The following is a 25,167-nucleotide window of genomic DNA, read 5'->3' on the forward strand; positions in this document are numbered from 1 at the left end:
TCATTACAGAATCATACCTATTATTAATGCAGTGTCGTCTGAGGGCCCGAAGATCAAAGGCACCCACTACCGTGATGATATTATGTACTGTAGATGATTATATACAGTATTTAAAGTCTTTGCAATTTTACATTAAAGAACATTAGTTTGAAATTGTTCGACAATTTGTAGACGCAGCTTTTCACAGATCGGTGATTAACTGCCCATCTTTACTTCTGAGACACTCTGACCCTCCAAGATGCTCTTTTTATACCTAATCATGTTACTGTCCTGTTGCCAATTACCAAATTAGTTGTAAAATGTTCTCCTAGCTCTTCCTTGTTAGTACCACTTACTTTGCCAGCTTTTTGTTGCCCTGTCCCAACTTTTTTCAGACATGTTACTGCCATAATTTTCAAAATGACCTTATTTTTTTTCTTAAAATGGTACATTTTCTTAGTAAATATAATATTTATATTTAATTCTTGTTTGTGAAAATATGGGTTTATGAGATTTGAAAATCAATGCATTCTGTTTTTATGTAGATTTTACACAGCATCCTAACTTTTTTGGATTTGGGATTACCATTATTGACTAGGGTATGTTTTCAATTAAGTATTTGAGTATGTGTAAATCACATGTAAGCTTTCATAGAGCACAGCTATTTGTTTCTTTTGAGCCTCTACATATTACAACGTCTGTCAGTCTAGCTAATTGATAATCATTTAACTTTTCTATAATTAAATAAACACATGGTTGATAGATAATTAATTGAAATAAATGATTGCAGGAATGAAGTTGCACCTTTAATGACTCATTATATATGAAGGCACAAACACATGTAGTGTATGCTGTCTTTCCCTTATTAGAGCTAACAGTGAATTACCCTTTGAACTTACTACAAGCAAGTATATTACATTTACATAAAAGCTCAAAACATTTTTTCAATTTGTTGATTTATTAAGAAAAGCCAACATGTACAGTATTCAGTAGACCTTTGCATTAAATAATTCCCTCACTAAAATAATAATATGCTTAAAATAATGTTTACATATATTTTTTTTTTTATTGTCAATTAAGATACTGAAAAAAAGCAAATCAAACTCCATAGGCTATTGATGAGAGCTCCTGACAGTCCTTTAGCTGTATTAACCCCCAACGCATTGGAGTTCTGTCCCTTTTATGTTGTGCTGATTTTTATGTTTTTCATTGTAGCTAAACATATGCCTAAACTACATTACACTACATACTTGACTTTTGTCAAGGCAGAACTCCAAAACGTACTTTCATAGCACCAGTGATGCAATCCCTCCCTCTGACTGCCCACTCCAGGCTCTATTGGTTCTGCATATGCCAATGCCACTGACACAAAGTTGATGGGTGGGCTCTACTACAAGCGTGCCTCAAGGATTTAACACAACCCACGGTCCAGGATGGAGCCTGCCACACCTCTCACCCTGCCAAAAAATATGATATGGAGTAGTAAGTTCAATCTACCTATTTAGATATGGGATATGTTTAACTCTTCCACCGCCATTCAATCAGCATTTACCTTTTGCTGCATAGCTATTTACATATGAATGAACTGTAATTGCCCCTATTCTGTTTTCATACTACTGAGTAGGGATGAGCTTTCTGTTCGGGTCAAACATGAGTTCGACTTAAATATTGGCTGTTCGCCCGTTCGTTGAAAACCGAACATTATGGGCCGTTCGCGCCAAATTCGTGCGGTGAGTAACGGCCCATAATGCACTGCGGGAGGGCAGTGCATTGCTGTATGATGATTGGCCAGAGCATTCACCATGACCTGCATGCTTTGGCCAATCACAGCGCCCTCAGCTAAGAGAGCCATAATTGTCCAAAGGCTTGGTGCCTTTTGCCAATCATGGCTGAGGGGGACTAAGTCCACGCCCCACACTATATAAGGCCTCCTGCATGTCGGCCTCGTGTAGTGTGTCGTTGGCATGGATGGAGAGAGAGTGTCATTTAGATTGAGCAGGCAGGCAGATTATTCAGTTAGCTGCAGTGTATTTTATATATATATATATATATATATATATATATATATATATACAGACAGTCTCGTATATATATATATATATATATATATATATATATATATATATATATATATATATATATATATATATATCCACTGCATACAGTTTAGCTATATCTCACTGCAGGCCGTTCCTGGTGTACTGTTTCTAATATACTTCAGGCAGGCAGGTGATTCAGTTAGCTGCAGTGTATTTTATATATATATATATATATATATATATATATATATATATATATATATACAGATAGTCTTGTGTATATATATATATATATATATATATATATATATATATATATATACAGATAGTCTTGTGTATATATATATATATATATATATATATATATATCTACTGCATACTGTTTCGCTATATCTCACTGCAGGCCGTTTCTGGCATACTGTTTCTAATATACTTCTGGCAGGCAGGTTATTCAGTTAGCTGCAGTGTATTTAATATATATATATACAACTCTCGAATATATATATCCACTGTATGCAGTTTAGCTATATCTCACTGCAGGCCGTTCCTGGTGTACTGTTTCTAATATACTTCAGGCAGGCAGGTGATTCAGTTAGCTGCAGTGTATTTGATATATATATATATATATATATATATATATATATATATATATATATATATACAGATAGTCTTGTGTATATATATATATATATATATATATATATATATATATATATACAGATAGTCTTGTGTATATATATATATATATATATATATATCTACTGCATACTGTTTCGCTATATCTCACTGCAGGCCGTTTCTGGCATACTGTTTCTAATATACTTCTGGCAGGCAGGTTATTCAGTTAGCTGCAGTGTATTTAATATATATATATACAACTCTCGAATATATATATCCACTGTATGCAGTTTAGCTATATCTGACTGCAGGCCGTTCCTGGTGTACTGTTTCTAATATACTTCAGGCGGTGTACACAGTATCAAATATATGTCAAAGAAAAATTTCTAAAACATTAGCAGCGCTAGTGCAAAAATAGCAAATATTTAAAAATATAAATGAAATTGCTTAAGAGTCCACTTAAAAAAAGTATCAAATGGTGATCCACTCAGTGAAAGTCCATCAAGAAAAGACAGGTGAGTATAAACTAGACGATTGTGGAAGAAAATATTAGCAGCGATCCCAAGTCTCCATCACCACACCACTTGTGCCACAGCCCTGTAGGTAATCCACTTACCAGACCCTGCTAGTTAACACGCTTATCAATCAAAGGGATAATCGCTGTTCACTGGACACTTTTCATCAGTATTTTGCTAGTTGTAGTAAAGGTAATAATGTCAAAAAACTTTTAAAATGTTATTGTGAGGGCTTGACCAAAAAATCGGAAATTTATTCCAACGGTGATAAAATAAATCACATATATAGCCTAACCTTCATTGTATAGTATCTATAATAATTATTGTGCAACTTTATAAGAAGATACAGTCGCTACCTGGTATTGATCGGTCATGCGACTGATAAAAACACCTAAACATATAATTAATTAAAATTTAAAAACACTCTAATAATAGTCAGGCATTACAATAGTATCATTTTACATTCTAAGATATATTAAAATTGATACTAAAATTGAAAACTCTATTAAAAAACAATTAAGAATTGCTAATAAAACAATTTAGATCTAACTCCACGTTCATACCCCTCGGACTTAATGTGTCAGTTAAATATATCCATTTTGTCTCACATTTGGACAATTCTCTAACTTTATTACAACCCCGCCAATCTGGGTGCAATTTCTCTACGCCCCAGAACTTTAGTCCTGAGGGGTCTCCTTTGTGTTTAGTCGTAAAATGCATTGAGACACTGTGGTCCTTATACCCTATTTTAATGCTGTTGATGTGTTCGGACACCCGTTTACCTAAAGTTCGTTTGGTGCATCCGATATACATCAGATTGCACAGACATTGAAGTGCATATACCACATGTGTGGTCATGCATGAAAGAAAATCCTTAATTTTGAACACTTTTGAGTTAGCTGTAGATTGTAATTCCATTACACCTCTCAGTCAGGTATGGACTTGTCTGCACGATATACACCTACCGCATGCAAAGAAACCTGGGTTATCCCAAAACATAGATGGCTTGGTCGGGGGATCCAAGATTTTTTTCACAATCTTGTCACCAAATGATTGTCCCTTTCTGTAAATAAAAATTGGATCTTCCGGAATTACTTTGGTTAAAATTTTATCGGTGGTCAATAATGGCCAGTATTTTTTGAAAATTGTTTCCACTTCTCTATACTGGGCATGGAACCCACTGATAAAACCCCGTTCGTGTTTGGTATTGGTTTGTTTTGGCCTATTGATCAGACAATTATCCTGAGGTATATTGTGTATTTCGTCTATCGTTTTATCCAAAACATCCACTCTATACCCTTTCTCTACAAAGCGTTTTTTTAGAATTTGCACTTGATCCAAATAGTCATTATCTTGTGTGCAGTTCCACCATACTCTTGTAAACTGGTCCTTAGGGATATTTTTAAGCCATGTGGGATGGTGCACACTATGTATTGATAAATAACTATTGTGATCGCTAGGTTTGAAAAAACATTTTGTAGTCACCTGTTGGTTATTTAACATCACCGTGACATCCAGATAGTATATTGATTCACGACTCCATTTGCATTCCAGTTTAATATCGTTTGTATTATTATTAAGATCAATAATAAAAGATTCTAAAGACGATTCCGCACCTATCCATATAAAAAACAGATCATCAATAAATCTTTTATAAAAAAGTAACTCTTTCTTCTGTTGTCTGTATATAGATTTGTCTTCCCAGACACTCATAAATAGGTTAGCTAGCGATGGTGCAAACGTGGCGCCCATTGCTACACCTTTAATCTGCGTATAATATTTACCAGCATACCAGAAATAGTTATGGCTTAAGTAATAGTCCAAAGCGATCCCTAAAAACTTCTTTTGTGCAAATGGTAGATCATCTCTCTTGCTTAAAGCCCAATTCAAGGCTAATAAGGCATCATCGTGATTTATCACCGTGTATAATGATGCTACATTGGCCGTAACTAAAAACACATCTTTGGCATCTGGGATGTTCAGACCTTTCAGGAGCTGTAGGAATCATCTTGTATCCTTCAAATATGCTCCGGTTTCCTCCACACTTTTTTGTAAAAAAGTGTCCAGATACTGGCTCACTCGGGTGAATTAATACTATTCACTATCAGTCTGGCAGGTGGATTGTAAGGATCTTTATGAACCTTAGGTAATGTGTACAAAGTTGGTACATGACTGAAGCTTGGAACCAAGCTTTTTTTATTCAATATTCTCGTATTATATCCATTTTGCACCAAATTTATCAGGTCTTTCCGATAGTCATTAGTGGGATCTTTGCTTAAAGCGGGGATCCACCTATCTATCATTTTTTTTTTTTTTGAGTTCATTCACAAACTTTTCTTCTCAGCATTACATACTCACATATTGTGTGTAATATGTCCGCCTGTGTCAGATTTCATCGGAAAGAATAACTTATATTATTCACTGCAGGCGGTTTCCATCTTCATTGTGGGCATTTGAAGCCCACAAGCATTTATTTCCTGGATGTGGTGAATGCTGTGCTCCCAGCATTCACCGCTCGTTCCTGCACACGCTCAGTGGCATCCTGGGAAGCCTGAGACTAGCTCCCAGGAGTCTGGGAGAGGCTAGAAACACGCCTACTCCCATGGGAGGAGAACCAGGAAGTGCAAAGAAGAATAGAAAAATAAAAGGTAATTACGGCGATTTAAATTTTTTTAAACGGCATGTCAGCATCTAGGCAAGGAAGAGAATACATACAGATATTGTTCAAAATTTGGGTGGAACCCCGCTTTAATTGCATATAAGTGCTTTTATCGGATAACATATCCGTCAGTTGAGAGTGTTAATAGGAACTATCTAAGATCACCACACCTCCACCCTTATTTGAAAGTCTTATAATAACAAATGCAAATGGAGTCGTGAATCAATAAACTATCTGGATGTCACGGTGATGTTAAATAACCAACAGGTGACTACAAAAATGTTTTTTCAAACCTAGCGATCGCAATAGTTATTTATCAATACATAGTGGGCATCATCCCACATGGCTTATAAATATCCCTAAGGGGGCAGTTTACAAGAGTACAGCAGAATGTCCGTGCAATCTGATGTATATCGGACGCACCAAACGAACTTTAGGTAAACGGGTGTCCGAACACATCAACAACATTAAAATAGGGTATAAGGACCACAGTGTCTTAATGCATTTTAAGGTTAAACACAAAGGAGACCCCTCAGGACTAAGGTTCTGGGGCATAGAGAAATTGCACCCAGATTGACGGGGTTGTAATAAAGTCAGAGAATTGTCCAAATGTGAGACGAAATGGATATATTTAACTGACACATTAAGTCCGAGGGGTATAAACGTGGCGTTAGATCTAAATTGTTTTATTATTTATTTTTTATCACTATTGTAATGGCTGACTATTATTAGAGTGTTCTTAAATTTTAATTAATTATATGTTTAGACGCATGACCGATCAATATCAGGTAGCAACTGTATCTTCTTATAAAGTCGCACAATAATTATTATAAACTCTATACATTGAAGGTTGAGCTATATATGTGATTTATATTATCACCGTTGGAATACATTTCCGATTTTTAGGTCAAGCCCTCACGATAATATTTTAAAAGTTTTTTGACAGATAAAAGATGGGGATAGTATTATTACCTTTACTACAACTAATGTTGTGCTCATTAGGTGATGTAAAGGTAGATTTATCCTGATACCACTATGTAGACATCCTGAGTTTGTTGATTATAGTGTTTCTATAGTATAGGCACCATACACTGAGCAATCTAGATTGAGTGATCATAATCTAGTTGCAGAGCATTTGAGATGACTTGATTTGCTTGTGTAATATGTTAATATACTCCTGATGTTATAAACAAATATACGTTTAAGTGGTGTATAGTAGGGATGAGCTTCGAGTTCGAGTCAAACTCATGTTCGACTCGAACATTAGCTGTTCGCAAGTACGCCGAACAGCGAACAATTTGGGGTGTTCGCGGCAAATTCGAATGCCGCAGAACACCCTTTAAAAGTCTATGGGAGAAATCAAAAGTGCTAATTTTAAAGGCTTATATGCAAGTTATTGTCATAAAAAGTATTTGGGGACCTGGGTTCTGCCCCAGGGGACATGGATCAATGCAAAAAAAGTTTTAAAAACGGCCATTTTTTCAGGAGCAGTGATTTTAATAATGCTTAAAGTCAAACAATTAAAGTGTAATATCCCTTTAAATTTCGTACCTGGGGGGTGTCTATAGTATGCCTGTAAAGGGTCTGACAGCAAATTTTGCTTCGGGGTTTCCCTGTGTGCCCTTGTCCTCATCAACATGGGGACAAGGTGTTTTGGGGGGCTACCCCAAAGCACCCTCCCAATGTTGAGGGCATGTGGCCTGGTACGGTTCAGGAGGGGGGGGCCGCACTCTCGTCCCCCCTCTTTTCCTGCGGCCTGCCAGGTTGCGTGCTCAGATAAGGGTCTGGTATGGATTTTTGGGGGGACCCCACGCCATTTTTTTTTTATTTTGGCCGGGGTTCCCCTTAATATCCATACCAGACCTGAAGGGCCTGTATGGAATTTAGGGGGACCCCCACATCATTTTTTTTTTTTTATTTTGGTTTGGGGTTTCCCTGTGTTGAATTCCCATGCCGTTTTTATCAATGAACTTCTATGTGTATTGTCGGCAATGCAATAGCCGCGGGTAGTTTTAAATGGGTTTTTTCCTTCCAAATGTCATTTTGCTGTCAGACTGTTCTAAGCATGGGAAACATGCGCCCCTTTACAGGCATACTATAGACACCCCCCAGGTACGAAATTTAAAGGAATATTACACTTTTATTGTTTGACTTTAAGCATTATTAAAATCACTGCTCCTGAAAAAATGGCTGTTTTTAAAACTTTTTTTTGCATTGATCCATGTCCCCTGGGGCAGGACCCAGGTCCCCAAACACTTTTTATGAGAATAATTTGCACAAAAGCCTTTAAAATTAGCACTTTGGATTATTCATGTTCGTGTCCCATACACTTTAATGGTGTTCGCGTGTTCGAGCAAACTTTTTTCCTGTTCACATGTTCTGGTGCGAACCGAACAGGGGGGTGTTCGGCTCATCCCTAGTGTATGGCAAAAAAAGTTTATTTTATTTTTTATTTTGCATTTGTAATGTTATTATGCAAGAGAGTATATACAATTGCTAAGTCTAATGCAGATTAAGATTGACAGGTGAAGTGTGTTGTCAATTAGTCTGCAGCACATGTAGGAGTGACCCTCTGACAGAGTGTGTATTTATAGTTCAGAGCTGCGCAGCATAGCTACGCCCTCTGGAGAAAGTGATGACAGAAACACGTCCGCGTCAGGGCGTTGCTACGCAGCTATCTACAGAGTTGGCTTATCCTCGTCTGTCCTTCCCGGGAATACCGAGGGAGCGGTGAGAGGTTAGAGGGGAATGCACGACTGACATAGTATTGATGTTACATGCCCTTATATTATGCAAACATTGTGAGTGTTTTTTTTGTGGGATAATTTTAAATTAATAAATAATTATTACGCTATGTGGAATTTTTTTTATCTATTGCTTGCAATGAGCCAAATACAGATGAAAAGTGTCCAGTGAACAGCGATTATCCCTTTGATTGATAAGCGTGTTAACCAGCAGGGTCTGGTAAGTGGATTACCTACAGGGCTGTGGCACAAGTGGTGTGGTGATGGAGACTTGGGATCGCTGCTAATATTTTCTTCCACGATCGTCTAGTTTATACTCACCTGCCTTTTCTTAATGGACTTTCACTGAGTGGATCACCATTTGATACTTTGTTTAAGTGGACTCTTAAGCAATTTCATTTATATTTTTAAATATTTGCTATTTTTGCACTAGCGCTGCTAATGTTTTAGAAATTTTTCTTTGACATATATTTGATGCATTTTAGTATAGCAGCTGCTGACTATTGTTTTATCAATATTTTCTCTGTGTGCGCTGAGGGAGGGATACTGAACATAGTTTTTTATCTCTCCTTCTTTGATATTGGTGTACACAGTATACAGTGCTGTGCACCCATAGTGCAGTTGCTCATACTTTTCTGGTGGTCAATACAGCACACCCATAGTTGTTATTACACTTCTGTTGGTGTACACAGTACTGTGTGTCAGGGCTGGCTCAGCCCTTCCTTCTCTGAGCTGGCCGCTCAGTTGTCGGCTAATTGCCAGCTCTCATCTCTCTCCACAGTTAACCAGCTGTTGTGGATCTGCTCGTCAATCCCGCCTACTTAAAGATCTCCAGCTCACTTCATTCCTGCCTTCGCCTTGGTCACATCACAAGAAACCATCTCCTGCGTTCCTGTTTAAAGACTGGCTTTGCTGACATCCCTTCTGGCTCCTTATCCTGCTTGCTGTTCCTCTACTTGGATCCCTGACTTCTAGCCTGCATGATTACCTGATCTGGTTACTAAACTCTGGCTTGGCTGATTACCCGATCTGGTTACTGAACTCTGGCTTGGCTGACCACCCGATCCAGTTTCTGGACTCTGGCTTTGCTTTGACCACGCTTACTCTATTTACCTTTTAATTTTTATTAATAAACAAGTGTGATTTTACTGTACTTCTGTCTCGGTCTGGTTCATGGTTTCTGACAGTAGGCGAACGCTATGAATTCAGAAGATACAGTCAATCCACTTGTTGGTAATATTTTTTCCAGATTGGATGAGTAAGATCACTGCATGGATCAGTTTGCCATGGCGTTACAAATGCAGAGTCACACGGCTCACCTGGAATCCCCCACTGTGGCTGTTCTGGTACAGCCTGAGTTGCAGATCATCCCTGCTGCTGCGCCAGTCTCTGTGCAGAGACTGGCGCCCCGCTTCCCCAGAGATTTGGGGGCAATCCAGTTCAATGCAGAGGGTTTCTCTACCAAGTTGAGATATACTTTTAGATGCTGCCCCAGGCGTTTCCCACGGACAGAAGCAAAGTAGGGTTCGTGATATCTTTGCTTTCTGAGAGAGCCTTGGCCTGGGCTAACCCTCTATGGGAGACGCAAAAACCTGTTGTCTTGAGTTACCCTGATTTTGTGGCCTCCTTTAAAAGGGTATTTAACATAACCGCATGCTCTGCTTCTACTGCCAAGTGCCTCATGTCCATCAAACAGAGTACAAGAACTGTTGCCGACTACGCCATTGAGTTCCGTACTCTGGCAGCAGAGGTTGCTTGGAACAATGAGGCTCTCGTGGCTGCTTTTTTTCATGGTCTCTCAGATACTATCAAGGATGAGATAGCAGCCCGAGATATACCCACTGAGCTGGAGAGCTTGATCTCGTTTGACATCCTCATTGACTCCAGACTCAGAGAAAGACTTTTTTTTAAGGAGCGCTTAAAGAAGCCTCCTGTACGTTTGCCTCCGAGCTTTGCAGTCCCACCCATGCCTCCCTCACCTCCCATGACTCTTGGTACTGAGTCGGTCAGTGAAGGTGAACCAATGCACTTGGGCTTCACCTGTCTCTCTGCGGATGAGAGATCCTTTAGGAGGAGGGAGAGATTGTGCCTTTATTGTGGCCAGGCAGGTCACTTTTTGAAGTCTTGTCCTACCCATCCTGGGAACACCCGAACCTTGAGGTCCTATTATGGACAGACCTTAGGTGGTGTTGTGTCATCCCCAGTTATCCAGATGGATAAGCCCCTGGTTTTGGTCACCCTTTCTTGGACTAAGTTGTCTATCGAGATACAGGCTCTAATTGACTCTGGGGCTGCAGGTCTGTTCATTGATGCTGCCTTTGTATCAAAGCACTCAATTCCCCTGCAGCTGTGTGACACTCCACTTGCCATTGAGGCTCTTGATGGGAGACCTCTATAGCCTGCCCATGTGGCTCATGAGACGGTTCCATTGTCCATAGCCGTAGGGGCTCTTCACCATGGGATAATCCAATTCCAAGTGATTTCCTCTCCTAAGTTTCCGCTGGTTATTGGTTATCCTTGGTTACAGAGGCACAACCCCTCTTTTGATTGGCTCCGTGCTGAAGTTCTCTCCTGGTCACCACAATGCAGTGAAACATACTTCCGGAAGGTAGCCAAGGTCCTGTGTACCTCTTCAATCTCCTCCCTGCCAGAGGAGTACCGTGATTTTAGCGATGTCTTTGACAAAGGTCAAGCCGGTAGTTTGCCTCCACACCGGCCGTATGATTGCACAATTGACCTTCAACCTGGTGCCACTACCCCTCATGGCCGGGTTTACCCTTTGTCAATCTTGGAGGATAAAGCCATGGAGGAGTATGTTGCAGACGCACTTTCTTGGGGTTTCATCCGCAAATCCTCGTCTCCTGCTGGTGCTGTTTTCTTCTTTGTGAAGATAAAGAGTGGTGAACTGAGACTTTGTACTGATTATAGGGGTCTCAATAGTTTCACGATTAAGAATGCCTACCCGATCCCCTTGATTACAGAGTTATTTGACCGCCTCAAGGGAGCAACGGTTTTCACTAAGCTTGATCTGAGAGGGGCTTCCAATCTTGTGACGGTTAAGGAGGGCGACAAATGGAAAACTGGGTTTAATACCAGAGCAGGCTGTTATGAGTATCTAATAATGCCTTTTGGCCTTTGTAACGCCCCGGCAGTTTTCCAGGAATTTATTAACGATGTCCTCCGAGATTTTTTGCAGTTATGTGTGGTGGTTTATCTCAATGATATCCTCATATTTTCCAAGTCCCTGGAGAGCCACCACACAGATGTCTGTCATGTGCTTCAGAAATTAAGAGAGAACAATCTCTATTGTAAACTGGAGAAGTGAGAGTTCTATCAGGAACAGGTTAAATTCCTGGGCTATGTCATTTCCACTGCTGGTTTTTCGATGGACCCAGAGAAACTTTCGGCAGTCCTACAGTGGCCTCGACCCGTGGGGTTATGTCCTCTGCAGCGTTTCCTGGGTTTTACCAACTATTATCGGAAGTTTATTCGTAACTTCTCGTCTCTGGTCAAGCCCCTGACCGATATGACCAGAAAGAACAGTAACCCACAGAATTGGTCTCCGGAGTCCATTAAGGTCTTTGAAAGTCTCAAGGCTGTCTTTGTTTCTGCTCCTGTGTTGGCACATCCTGATCCTACGTTACCTTTTATCCTTGAGGTTGATGCTTCTGAGACTGGTGTTGGCGCCCTTTCACATACTCTTGTTGTATCAGTCCATGTTATATTTGTAATGTGATTTGTTGTATACACAAGCCTTTTTGAACCCAGGAATTGCTATTTGTGTAATTATGTCCTTTTATTATTTATGTAATTTTTGTATTTTCTAAAAACTGATTGTTATAAATAAACTTATTTTTATTCAAAATCTAAAAAAACTTAATTGCCTTAAAAATCCCCTCAGAGGTTTATATATAATTTTTCACAAATTGATATGGGATGATGGCAATGACACACCCATACCACTGAGGTCATATGTCTATGATTCCTCCTGATTAGGGGTGAGCTTCGTGTTCGAATCAAACCCATGTTCGACTCGAACATCATCTGTTTGATCGTTCGCCGAATTGCGAATGATATGCGCCAAATTTGTGTGGCACGTCACGGCCCATAATTCACTGCGGCATCGCAGTGCATTGCTGGCTGATGATTGGCCAAGCATGCAGTGTGTTCCGGCGTGCTTAGAGAGAGAGAGAGAGACAGTGTCATTTCATTTGAGTTAGCTACATTAGGCAGGACAGTCAGTGAGTTAGCTGCACTTACAGTGTATTGTATATATATATATGCATCCCAGGTGTTGTGTATATATATATATATATATATATATATATATATATATATATATACACTGTATTCAGTTTAGCTAGATCCGTTCCTGTTATCTCCCTACTGACAGGCAGGCCTGTCTTGTTACAGTATTTACAGCTACCTGAAGAAAATTGCTGGTGTTCTTTTGATCCTATTAGTACCACAGTCAGGCAGCTAGACTATTTACAGTTAGTGCAGTGCCTCCTCCTCACAGTGTTCAGTTAAAGCTACAAGATATTTTAGTGTGATCTCTGCACAGTATTCAGTTAAAACTAAAAGTTAATGTAGTGCTTCCTCCTCAAAGTGTTCAGCTAAAGCTACAAGTTAGTTTAGCGTGACCTCTGCACAGTGTTCAGCTAAAGCTACAAGTTAGGGTAGTGCGTCCTCCTCACAGTGTTCAGATAAAGCTACAAGTTGGTGTAGTGCGTCCTCTGAACAGTGTTCAGCTAAAACTACAAGATAGTGTACTGCGACCTCTGCACAGTGTTCGGCTAAAGCTACAAGTTAGTGTACTGCGTAATCTGAACAGTGTTCAGCTAAAACTACAAGTAAGTGTAGTGCGACCTCTGCACAGTGTTCAGCTAAAGCTACAAGTTAGTGTAGTGTGTCCTCTGAACAGTGTTCAGCTAAAACTACAAGTTGGTGTAGTGCGACCTCTGCACAGTGTTCAACTAAATCTACAAGTTAGTGTAGTGCGTCCTCTGAACAGTGTTCAGCAAAAACTACAAGTTAGTGTAGTGCAACCTCTGCACAGTGTTCAGCTAAAGCTACAAGTTAGTGTAGTGCGTCCTCTGAACAGTGTTCAGCTAAAGCTATAAGTTAGTGTAGTGCGTCCTGCTCACAGTGTTCAGCTAAAGCTACAAGTTAGTGTAGTGCGACCTCTGCACAGTGTTCAGCTAAAGCTACCTGTAGAAGGTTGGTGGTGTTTTCCTGATCCTATCACTACCGCAGGCAGCTAAATAAGCTACAAGTTAGTTTTTTGCAAGCTCTGCATAGTGTTCAACTAAAGCTACCTGTAGAAGGTTGGTGGTGTTTTCCTGATCCTATCACTACCGCAGGCAGCTAAATAAGCTACAAGTTAGTTTTTTGCGAGCTCTGCACAGTGTTCACCTAAAGCTACTTGTAGAAGGTTGGTGGTGTTTTCCTGATCCTATCAGTACCGCAGGCAGCTAAATAAGCTACAAGTTATTTTTTTGCGAGCTCTGCACAGTGTTCACCTAAAGCTACCTGTAGAAGGTTGGTGGTGTTTTCCTGATCCTATCACTACCGCAGGCAGCTAAATAAGCTACAAGTTAGTTTTTTGCGAGTTCTGCACAGTTTTCAGCTAAAGCTACCTGTAGAAGGTTGGTGGTGTTTTCCTGATCCTATCAGTACCGCAGGCAGCTAAATAAGCTACAAGTTAGTTTTTTGCGAGCTCTGCACAGTGTTCAACTAAAGCTACAAGTTAGTGTAGTGCGACCTCTGCACAGTGTTCAGTTAAAGCTACCTGTAGAAGGTTGGTGGTGTTTTCCTGATCCTATCACTACCGCAGGCAGCTAAATAAGCTACAAGTTAGTTTTTTGCGAGCTCTGCACAGTGATCAGCTAAAGCTACCTGTAGAAGGTTGGTGGTGTTTTCCTGATCCTATCACTACCGCAGGCAGCTAAATAAGCTACAAGTTAGTTTTTTTGCGAGCTCTGCACAGTGTTCAGCTAAAGCTACCTGTAGAAGGTAGGTGGTGTTTGCCTGATCCTATCACTACCGCAGGCAGCTAAATAAGCTACAAGTTTGTTTTTTGTGAGCTCTGCACAGTGTTCACCTACAGCTACCTGTAGAAGGTTGGTGGTGTTTTCCTGATCCTATCTGTACCGCAGGCAGCTAAATAAGCTACAAGTTAGGTTTTTTGCGAGCTCTGGACAGTGTTCAGCTAAAACTACAAGTTAGTGTAGTGCGAGCTCTGCACAGTGTTCAGCTAAAGCTACCTGTAGAAGGTTGGTAGTGTTTTCCTGATCCTATCACTATCGCAGGCAGCTAAAAAAGCTACAAGTTAGTTTTTTGCGAGCTCTGCACAGTGTTCAACTAAAGCTACCTGTAGAAGGTTGGTGGTGTTTTCCTGATCCTATCACTACCGCAGGCAGCTAAATAAGCTACAAGTTATTTTTTTGCGAGCTCTGCACAGTGTTCAGCTAAAACTACCTGTAGAAGGTTGGTGGTGTTTTCCTGATCCTATTACTACTGCAGGCAGCTAAATAAGCTACAAGTAATTTTTTTGCGAGCTCTGCACAGTGTTCAGCTAAAGCTACCTGTAAAAGGTTGGTGGTGTTTTCCTGATCCTATCACTACCGCAGGCAGCTAAATAAGCTACAAGTTAGTTTTTTGCGAGCTCTGCACAGTGTTCAGCTAAAACTACCAGTTAGTGTAATGCGAGCTCTGCACAGTGTTCACCTAAAGCTACCTGTAGAAGGTTGGTGGTGTTTTCCTGATCCTATCACTACCGAAGGCAGTTAAATAAGCTACAAGTTAGTTTTTTGCGAGCTCTGCACAGTGTTCACCTAAAGCTACCTGTAGAAGGTTGGTGGTGTTTTCCTGATCCTATCACTACTGCAGGCAGCTAAATAAGCTACAAGTTAGTTTTTGCGAGCTCTGCACAGTGTTCAGCTAAAACTACAAGTAGGTGTAGTGTGAGCTCTGCACAGTGTTCAGCTAAAGCTACCTGTAGAAGGTTGGTGGTGTTTTCCTGATCCTATCACTACTGCAGGCAGCTAAATAAGCTACAAGTTAGTTTTTTGCGAGCTCTGCACAAAGTTCACCTAAAGCTACCTGTAGAAGGTTGGTGGTGTTTTCCTGATCCTATCACTACCGCAGGCAGCTAAATAAGCTACAAGTTCGTTTTTTGCGAGCTCTGCACAGTGTTCAGCTAAAGCTACCTGTAGAAGGTTGGTGGTGTTTTCCTGATCCTATCACTACCACAGGCAACTAAATAAGCTTCAAGTTCGTTTTTTGGAAACTCTGCATATTGTTCAGCTAAAGCTACCTGTAGAAGGTTGGTGATGTTTTCCTGATCCTATCACTACCGCAGGCAGCTAAATAAGCTAAAAGTTAGTTTTTTGTGAGCTCTGCACAGTGTTCACCTAAAGCTACCTGTAGAAGGTTGGTGGTGTTTTCCTGATCCTATCACTACCGAAGGCAGTTAAATAAGCTACAAGTTAGTTTTTTGTGAGCTCTGCACAGTGTTCACCTAAAGCTACCTGTTGAAGGTTGGTGGTGTTTTCCTGATCCTATCACTACTGTAGGCAGCTAAATAAGCTACAAGTTATTTTTTTGCGAGCTCTGCACAGTGTTCACCTAAAGCTACCTGTAGAAGGTTGGTGGTGTTTTCCTGATCCTATCACTACTGCAGGCAGCTAAATAAGCTACAAGTTAGTTTTTGCGAGCTCTGCACAGTGTTCAGCTAAAACTACAAGTAGGTGTAGTGTGAGCTCTGCACAGTGTTCAGCTAAAGCTACCTGTAGAAGGTTGGTGGTGTTTTCCTGATCCTATCACTACTGCAGGCAGCTAAATAAGCTTCAAGTTCGTTTTTTGGAAACTCTGCATATTGTTCAGCTAAAGCTACCTGTAGAAGGTTGGTGATGTTTTCCTGATCCTATCACTACCGCAGGCAGCTAAATAAGCTAAAAGTTAGTTTTTTGTGAGCTCTGCACAGTGTTCACCTAAAGCTACCTGTAGAAGGTTGGTGGTGTTTTCCTGATCCTATCACTACCGAAGGCAGTTAAATAAGCTACAAGTTAGTTTTTTGTGAGCTCTGCACAGTGTTCACCTAAAGCTACCTGTTGAAGGTTGGTGGTGTTTTCCTGATCCTATCACTACTGTAGGCAGCTAAATAAGCTACAAGTTATTTTTTTGCGAGCTCTGCACAGTGTTCACCTAAAGCTACCTGTAGAAGGTTGGTGGTGTTTTCCTGATCCTATCACTACTGCAGGCAGCTAAATAAGCTACAAGTTAGTTTTTGCGAGCTCTGCACAGTGTTCAGCTAAAACTACAAGTAGGTGTAGTGTGAGCTCTGCACAGTGTTCAGCTAAAGCTACCTGTAGAAGGTTGGTGGTGTTTTCCTGATCCTATCACTACTGCAGGCAGCTAAATAAGCTACAAGTTAGTTTTTTGCGAGCTCTGCACAAAGTTCACCTAAAGCTACCTGTAGAAGGTTGGTGGTGTTTTCCTGATCCTATCACTACCTCAGGCAGCTAAATAAGCTACAAGTTCGTTTTTTGCGAGCTCTGCACAGTGTTCAGCTAAAGCTACCTGTAGAAGGTTGGTGGTGTTTTCCTGATCCTATCACTACCACAGGCAACTAAATAAGCTTCAAGTTCGTTTTTTGGAAACTCTGCATATTGTTCAGCTAAAGCTACCTGTAGAAGGTTGGTGATGTTTTCCTGATCCTATCACTACCGCAGGCAGCTAAATAAGCTAAAAGTTAGTTTTTTGTGAGCTCTGCACAGTGTTCACCTAAAGCTACCTGTAGAAGGTTGGTGGTGTTTTCCTGATCCTATCACTACCGAAGGCAGTTAAATAAGCTACAAGTTAGTTTTTTGTGAGCTCTGCACAGTGTTCACCTAAAGCTACCTGTTGAAGGTTGGTGGTGTTTTCCTGATCCTATCACTACTGTAGGCAGCTAAATAAGCTACAAGTTATTTTTTTGCGAGCTCTGCACAGTGTTCACCTAAAGCTACCTGTAGAAGGTTGGTGGTGTTTTCCTGATCCTATCACTACTGCAGGCAGCTAAATAAGCTACAAGTTAGTTTTTGCGAGCTCTGCACAGTGTTCAGCTAAAACTACAAGTAGGTGTAGTGTGAGCTCTGCACAGTGTTCAGCTAAAGCTACCTGTAGAAGGTTGGTGGTGTTTTCCTGATCCTATCACTACTGCAGGCAGCTAAATAAGCTTCAAGTTCGTTTTTTGGAAACTCTGCATATTGTTCAGCTAAAGCTACCTGTAGAAGGTTGGTGATGTTTTCCTGATCCTATCACTACCGCAGGCAGCTAAATAAGCTAAAAGTTAGTTTTTTGTGAGCTCTGCACAGTGTTCACCTAAAGCTACCTGTAGAAGGTTGGTGGTGTTTTCCTGATCCTATCACTACCGAAGGCAGTTAAATAAGCTACAAGTTAGTTTTTGTGAGCTCTGCACAGTGTTCACCTAAAGCTACCTGTTGAAGGTTGGTGGTGTTTTCCTGATCCTATCACTACTGTAGGCAGCTAAATAAGCTACAAGTTATTTTTTTGCGAGCTCTGCACAGTGTTCACCTAAAGCTACCTGTAGAAGGTTGGTGGTGTTTTCCTGATCCTATCACTACTGCAGGCAGCTAAATAAGCTACAAGTTAGTTTTTGCGAGCTCTGCACAGTGTTCAGCTAAAACTACAAGTAGGTGTAGTGTGAGCTCTGCACAGTGTTCAGCTAAAGCTACCTGTAGAAGGTTGGTGGTGTTTTCCTGATCCTATCACTACTGCAGGCAGCTAAATAAGCTACAAGTTAGTTTTTTGCGAGCTCTGCACAAAGTTCACCTAAAGCTACCTGTAGAAGGTTGGTGGTGTTTTCCTGATCCTATCACTACCGCAGGCAGCTAAATAAGCTACAAGTTAGTTTTTTGCGAGCTCTGCACAGTGTTCACCTAAACCTACCTGTAGAAGGTTGGTGGTGTTTTCCTGATCCTACCACTACCGCAGGCAGCTAAATAAGCTACAAGTTCGTTTTTTGCAAGCTCTGCACAGTGTTCAGCTAAAGCACCTGTAGAAGGTTGGTGGTGTTTTCCTGATCCTATCACTACCGCAGGCAGCTAAATAAGTTACAAGTTAGTTTTTTGTGAGCTCTGCACAGTGTTCACCTAAAGCTACCTGTAGAAGGTTGGGGGGTGTTTTCCTGATCCTATCACTACCGCAGGCAGCTAAATAAGCTACAAGTTAATTTTTTGTGAGCTCTGCACAGTGTTCAGCTAAAGCTACCTGTAGAAGGTTGGTGGTGTTTTCCTGATCCTATCACTAGTGCAGGCAGCTAAATAAGCTACAAGTTAGTTTTTGCGAGCTCTGCACATTTTTCAGCTAAACCTACAAGTAGGTGTAGTGCGAGCTCTGCACAGTGTTCAGCTAAAGCTACCTGTAGAAGGTTGGTGGTGTTTTCCTGACCCTATCACTACTGCAGGCAGCTAAAAAAGCTACAATTTAGTTTTTTGTGAGCTCTGCACAGTGTTCACCTAAAGCTACCTGTAGAAGGTTGGTGGTGTTTTCCTGATCCTATCACTACCGCAGGCAGCTAAATAAGCTACAAGTTATTTTTTTGCGAGCTCTGCACAGTGTTCACCTAAAGCTACCTGTAGAAGGTTGGTGGTGTTTTCCTGATCCTATCAGTACCGCAGGCAGCTAAATAAGCTCCAAGTTAGTTTTTTGCGAGCTCTGCACAGTGTTCAGCTAAAGCTACAAGTTAGTGTAGTTCGACCTCTGCACAGTGTTCGGCTAAAGCTACCTGTAGAAGGTTGGTGGTGTTTTCCTGATCCTATCACTACCGCAGGCAGCTAAATAAGCTACAAGTTAGTTTTTTGCGAGCTCTGCACAGTGTTCAGCTAAAGCACCTGTAGAAGGTTGGTGGTGTTTTCCTGATCCTATCACTACTGCAGGCAGCTAAATAAGCTACAAGTTAGTTTTTTGTGAGCTCTGCACAGTGTTCACCTAAAGCTACCTGTAGAAGGTTGGTGGTGTTTTTCTGATCCTATCACTACCGCAGGCAGCTAAATAAGCTACAAGTTAGTTTTTTGCGAGCTCTGCACAGTGTTCAGCTAAAGCACCTGTAGAAGGTTGGTGGTGTTTTCCTGATCCTATCACTACCGCAGGCAGCTAAATAAGCTACAAGTTAGTTTTTTGTGAGCTCTGCACAGTGTTCACCTAAAGCTACCTGTAGAAGGTTGGTGGTGTTTTCCTGATCCTATCACTACCGCAGGCAGCTAAATAAGCTACAAGTTATTTTTTTGCGAGCTCTGCACAGTGTTCACCTAAAGCTACCTGTAGAAGGTTGGTGGTGTTTTCCTGATCCTATCAGTACCGCAGGCAGCTAAATAAGCTCCAAGTTAGTTTTTTGCGAGCTCTGCACAGTGTTCAGCTAAAGCTACAAGTTAGTGTAGTTCGACCTCTGCACAGTGTTCGGCTAAAGCTACCTGTAGAAGGTTGGTGGTGTTTTCCTGATCCTATCACTACCGCAGGCAGCTAAATAAGCTACAAGTTAGTTTTTTGCGAGCTCTGCACAGTGTTCAGCTAAAGCACCTGTAGAAGGTTGGTGGTGTTTTCCTGATCCTATCACTACCGCAGGCAGCTAAATAAGCTACAAGTTAGTTTTTTGTGAGCTCTGCACAGTGTTCACCTAAAGCTACCTGTAGAAGGTTGGTGGTGTTTTTCTGATCCTATCACTACCGCAGGCAGCTAAATAAGCTACAAGTTAGTTTTTTGCGAGCTCTGCACAGTGTTCAGCTAAAGCACCTGTAGAAGGTTGGTGGTGTTTTCCTGATCCTATCACTACCGCAGGCAGCTAAATAAGCTACAAGTTAGTTTTTTGTGAGCTCTGCACAGTGTTCACCTAAAGCTACCTGTAGAAGGTTGGTGGTGTTTTCCTCATCCTATCACTACCGCAGGCAGCTAAATAAGCTACAAGTTAGTTTTTTGTGAGCTCTGCACAGTGTTCACCTAAAGCTACCTTTTGAAGGTTGGTGGTGTTTTTCTGATCCTAACACTACCGCAGACAGCTAAATAAGCTACAAGTTATTTTTTTGAGAGCTCTGCACAGTGTTCACCTAAAGCTACCTGTAGAAGGTTGGTGATGTTTTCCTGATCCTACCACTACCGCAGGCAGCTAAATAAGCTACAAGTTAGTTTTTGCGAGCTCTGCCCAGTGTTCAGCTCAAACTACAAGTAGGTGTAGTGCGAGCTCTGCACAGTGTTCAGCTAAAGCTACCTGTAGAAGGTTGGTGGTGTTTTCCTCATCCTATCACTACTGCAGGCAGCTAAATAAGCTACAAGTTAGTTTTTTGCGACCTCTACACAGTATTCACCTAAAGCTACCTGTAGAAGGTTGGTGGTGTTTTCCTGATCCTATCACTACTGCAGGCAGCTAAATAAGCTACAATTAGTTTTTTGTGAGCTCTGCATAGTGTTCACCTAAAGCTACCTGTTGAAGGTTGGTGGTGTTTTTCTGATCCTATCACTACCGCAGGCAGCTAAATAAGCTAAAAGTTATTTTTTTGCGAGCTCTGCACAGTGTTCAGCTAAAGCTACCTGTAGAAGGTTGGTGGTGTTTTCCTGATCCTATCACTACCGCAGGCAGCTAAATAAGCTACAAGTTAGTTTTTGCGAGCTCTGCCCAGTGTTCAGCTAAAACTACAACTAGGTGTAGTGCGAGCTCTGCACAGTGTTCAGCTAAAGCTACCTGTAGAAGGTTGGTGGTGTTTTCCTCATCCTATCACTACCGCAGGCAGCTAAATAAGCTACAAGTTAGTTTTTTGCGACCTCTACACAGTGTTCACCTAAAGCTACCTGTAGAAGGTTGGTGGTGTTTTCCTGATCCTATCACTACCACAGGCAGCTAAATAAGCTACAAGTTAGTTTTTTGCAAGCTCTGCACAGTGTTCAGCTAAAACTACAAGTTAGTGTAGTGCGAGCTCTGCACAGTGTTCAGCTAAAGCTACCTGTAGAAGTTTGGTGGTGTTCTCATACTACAGGCAGGCAGTTCATTTTGCGAGCTGCGTTGAGCCGCAACATGCGGAAGACTTGATCGAGTGGATGACCAAGCCGTCTTCATCCTCCTCATCCTCTCTCACCCATGCTCAGGGTACTTTGTCTGGCAAAGCAGCTGCCAACACGGCCTCTTCCCTTGGCTCAATGGCATCAGTGACTCCATCCCTAGCCCCACCATGTCCTCCTGAGGAGTCCCTCGAACTGTTTGACCACAGTGTTGGGTACATGCTCCAGGAGGATGCCCAGCATTTAGAAGGCTCTGATGATGATACTGAGCTAGATGAAGGCAGTAACATGAGCACGGACAGAGGGGGTGCCCAAGAAGGACAGCAATCTGGCAGTCATGCTCCCCCTGCTGCAGCATACTGCCAGGTTTGGTCCAGAGATGAGAAGGGAGGGGATGATGAGGTCACTGACTCAACGTGTGTGCCTGATAGGAGAGAGGAGGAGTAGGAGGCACATCACCAACGAGGCAGGATGCCCTCCAAGGGCCAACCTAAGGGCAGCACACTGACTGCATCACACCCCAAAGCTCCGTATGTGCAGGGCGCTGCAGTCTCTGCGCATTATTCCAAAAGTTCTTTGGTGTGGGCCTTTTTTGAGATGAGTGCATCAGATCGCACCGCTGCTATTTGCAACATATGTCTCAAGCGTATCTCACGTGGCCAAAACATCTCCCGCTTGGGCACCACATGCTTGACCAGACATATGTTGACCTGCCATGCTGTTCATTGGCAAGCGTATCTAAAAGACGCACACCAAAGAACAAAGAGGACCTCTCCTTGTTCCTCATCAGCTGAGATCTCCAACCCCACTAAACCTTCAGTCCTCTCTGAGACCTGCACTGAGAGGAATGGAGGTGTAGAATTAGGTGTGTCACAGCCAAGTACTTGCAGGCAATCTGCTTTCGGTACACCGACGTCAGATTGTACCAGGCAAATTTCCCTGCCCCAGCTGCTGCACCGCTGAAAGAAGTTCGCTCCCAGCCATCCACATGCCCAGCGGTTTAATGCTAGCTTGGCAAAATTGCTAGCACTTCAACTGCTGCCTTTTCAGTTGGTAGACTCTGCCCCCTTCTGTGAGTTTGTGGAACGTGCGGTTCCTTAGTGGCAGGTCCCCAAACGCCACTTTTTCTCATGGAAGGCGATTCCGGCTCTCTTCCGGCATGTGGAAGGCAATGTCTATGCCTCGCTGACTCATGGTCCAGCAGGCATGGACAGGCACGTTACCTAAGTTTCACTGCGCATTGGGTGGCTCTGCTGGCAGCTGGGAAGTATGCAGGACAAGGTGCAATAGTGTTGGAGGTTGTTCCGCCACCACGCCTCCAAAATTCCACTACTAATGATTGTGACACACCTCTCTCCTCCACCACCTACTCTTCTTCTTCCTCCATTGCCTCTTCCTGTGCTTTGTCCTCGGAACCAGCAGTGCTCCGTAGCCATTCAAGGGGCTACGCAAGTATGCAGGCCAAAAGATGCCATGCCGTGCTTGAGCTGGTGTGCTTGGGGGACAGGAGCCACACTGGGGCAGAGATTCTGTCAGCTCTGCAGGGGCAGGTTCAGAGGTGGTTGACGCCACGCCAACTTAAGGCAGGAATGGTAGTTTGCGACAATGGCACCAACCTCCTCTCTGCCCTCCGATGGGGACAAATGACCCATGTGCCCTGTTTGGCTCACGTCTTTAACTTGGTGGTGCAGCGGTTCTTGGGCAGGTACCTGGGCTTACAGGATGTCCTGAGGCAGGCCAGGAAAGTCTGTGTGCATTTCCGCCGGTCATATAATGCCAGTGCTCGGCTGGCAGACCTCCAAAAGGAGTTTAACCTGCCCAAGAACTGCCTAATCTGTGACATGCCCACCAGGTGGAACTCAACGTTGGCCATGCTGCAGCGGCTGCACATGCAGCAGAGGGCAATCAATGAGTACCTGTGCGACTATGGCAGCAGGACAGGGTCAGGGAGCTTGTTTTTTTTCCCCACGCCAGTGGGCCATGATCAGGGATGCATGCAGTGTCCTGTCACCATTTGAGGAGGCCACGAGGATGGTGAGCAGTGACAGTGCATGCATCAGTGACACTGTCCCCCTTGTCCACCTGTTGGAGCACACTCTGCGTGGAATAATGGACAGAGCACTTGAGGTAGAACAGAGGCAGGAAGAGGAGGACTTCCTTAGCTCTCAAGGTCCCCTTTATCCAGACAGTGTTCCTGGTGCCGCCGATCACACAGGAAGAGGACGAGGAGGAGGAGGAGGATTGTGTCAGTATGGAGGTGGAGCCTGGCACTCAGCATCAGCAGCAGTCTTTAAGGGATCAGTCCCAAGAAACACATGGACTTGTACGTGGCTGGGAGGAGGTGGCTGCGGACCATGTCGTCCTTAGTGACCTAGAGGACTCCGGACCGAATGCCTCAGCAAGCCTAAGCTGCATGGCCTCCCTGATCCTGCAAAGCCTGCGTAAGGATCCTTGTATTTGTGACATCAAGGAGAAGAACCAATACTGGCTGGCAACCCTCCTTGATCCACGTTACCAGGGTAAGGTTGCGGACCTTCTTGCCGTCGCAGAGGGAGCAGAGGTTGAAACATCTTCGGGAGGCCTTGCAGAAAGGTCTGTGCAACACGTTCCCAGAGACTGGGAGGTTACAAACTCCTGTTTCTGGACAACGTGTTGCTGAGGCTTCGGTCAGTCAAAGAAGGAGCGGTGGCGAAGGTGGCCGTCTGACCGATGCGTTTAGACAATTTTTTGTCCGCAGCCCCAAGGTATGATCGGTTCCAGCAACCATAGCCAGTGTCTGTTTTACATGGTGCAGGAATACCTAGTGACAAGATCTGACTTGGACACCTTTCCCATCGAAAATCCTCTGGGTTACTGGGTCTTGAGGATGGATCACTGGCCAGAGCTTGCACAATATGCTATTGAGCTACTGGCCTGTCCTGCATCCAGCGTTCTTTCAGAACGCACATTCGGTGCTGCTGGAGGCTTTGTAACTGATCACAGGGTGCGTTTGTCCACCGACTCGGTCGATCGACTGACCTTCATAAAAATGAATCAGTCTTGGATCACCACCAGCTACCAAGCACCTGATGCTGATGTAACCGAATAATTTTTTTTGAAATCCCAGATCCCTTCAAAGACTGCCTATGCTGATGCTGAGTGACTATTTTGAGTAATTATCCTCTTCCTCCTCAATGATCACGCTGATAGCTTGTAAGAACATTTTTGGCTCTGGGCGCCGCCACCAGTGCCTAAGGCACAATTTTTCAGCCCCTGTTTAACAGGGGCGTGTAATTACAATTTTTGATGCAATACTTTGCAGCAGGGCTCATTCCTGCATTCCAACTAGAGTATCTGTGAGGGGTTGCAGTGTTGTGGCACCAGCACCAGTGCCTAAGGCCCAATTTTTCAGTCCCCGTTCAACAGGGGCATGTAATTACAATTTTTGATCTAATATTTCACAGCAGGGCCCGTTTCTGCGCCCACCAAGAGCGAGTGAGGACTTACAGTGTTGTGGCACCAGCACCACCACCACCACCAAAGGCCCAATTTTTCTGCCCCTGTTCAACAGGGGCATGTAA

Source organism: Aquarana catesbeiana, linkage group LG02 (assembly GCF_042186555.1).
Source record: "Aquarana catesbeiana isolate 2022-GZ linkage group LG02, ASM4218655v1, whole genome shotgun sequence".
NCBI lineage: Eukaryota > Metazoa > Chordata > Amphibia > Anura > Ranidae > Aquarana > Aquarana catesbeiana.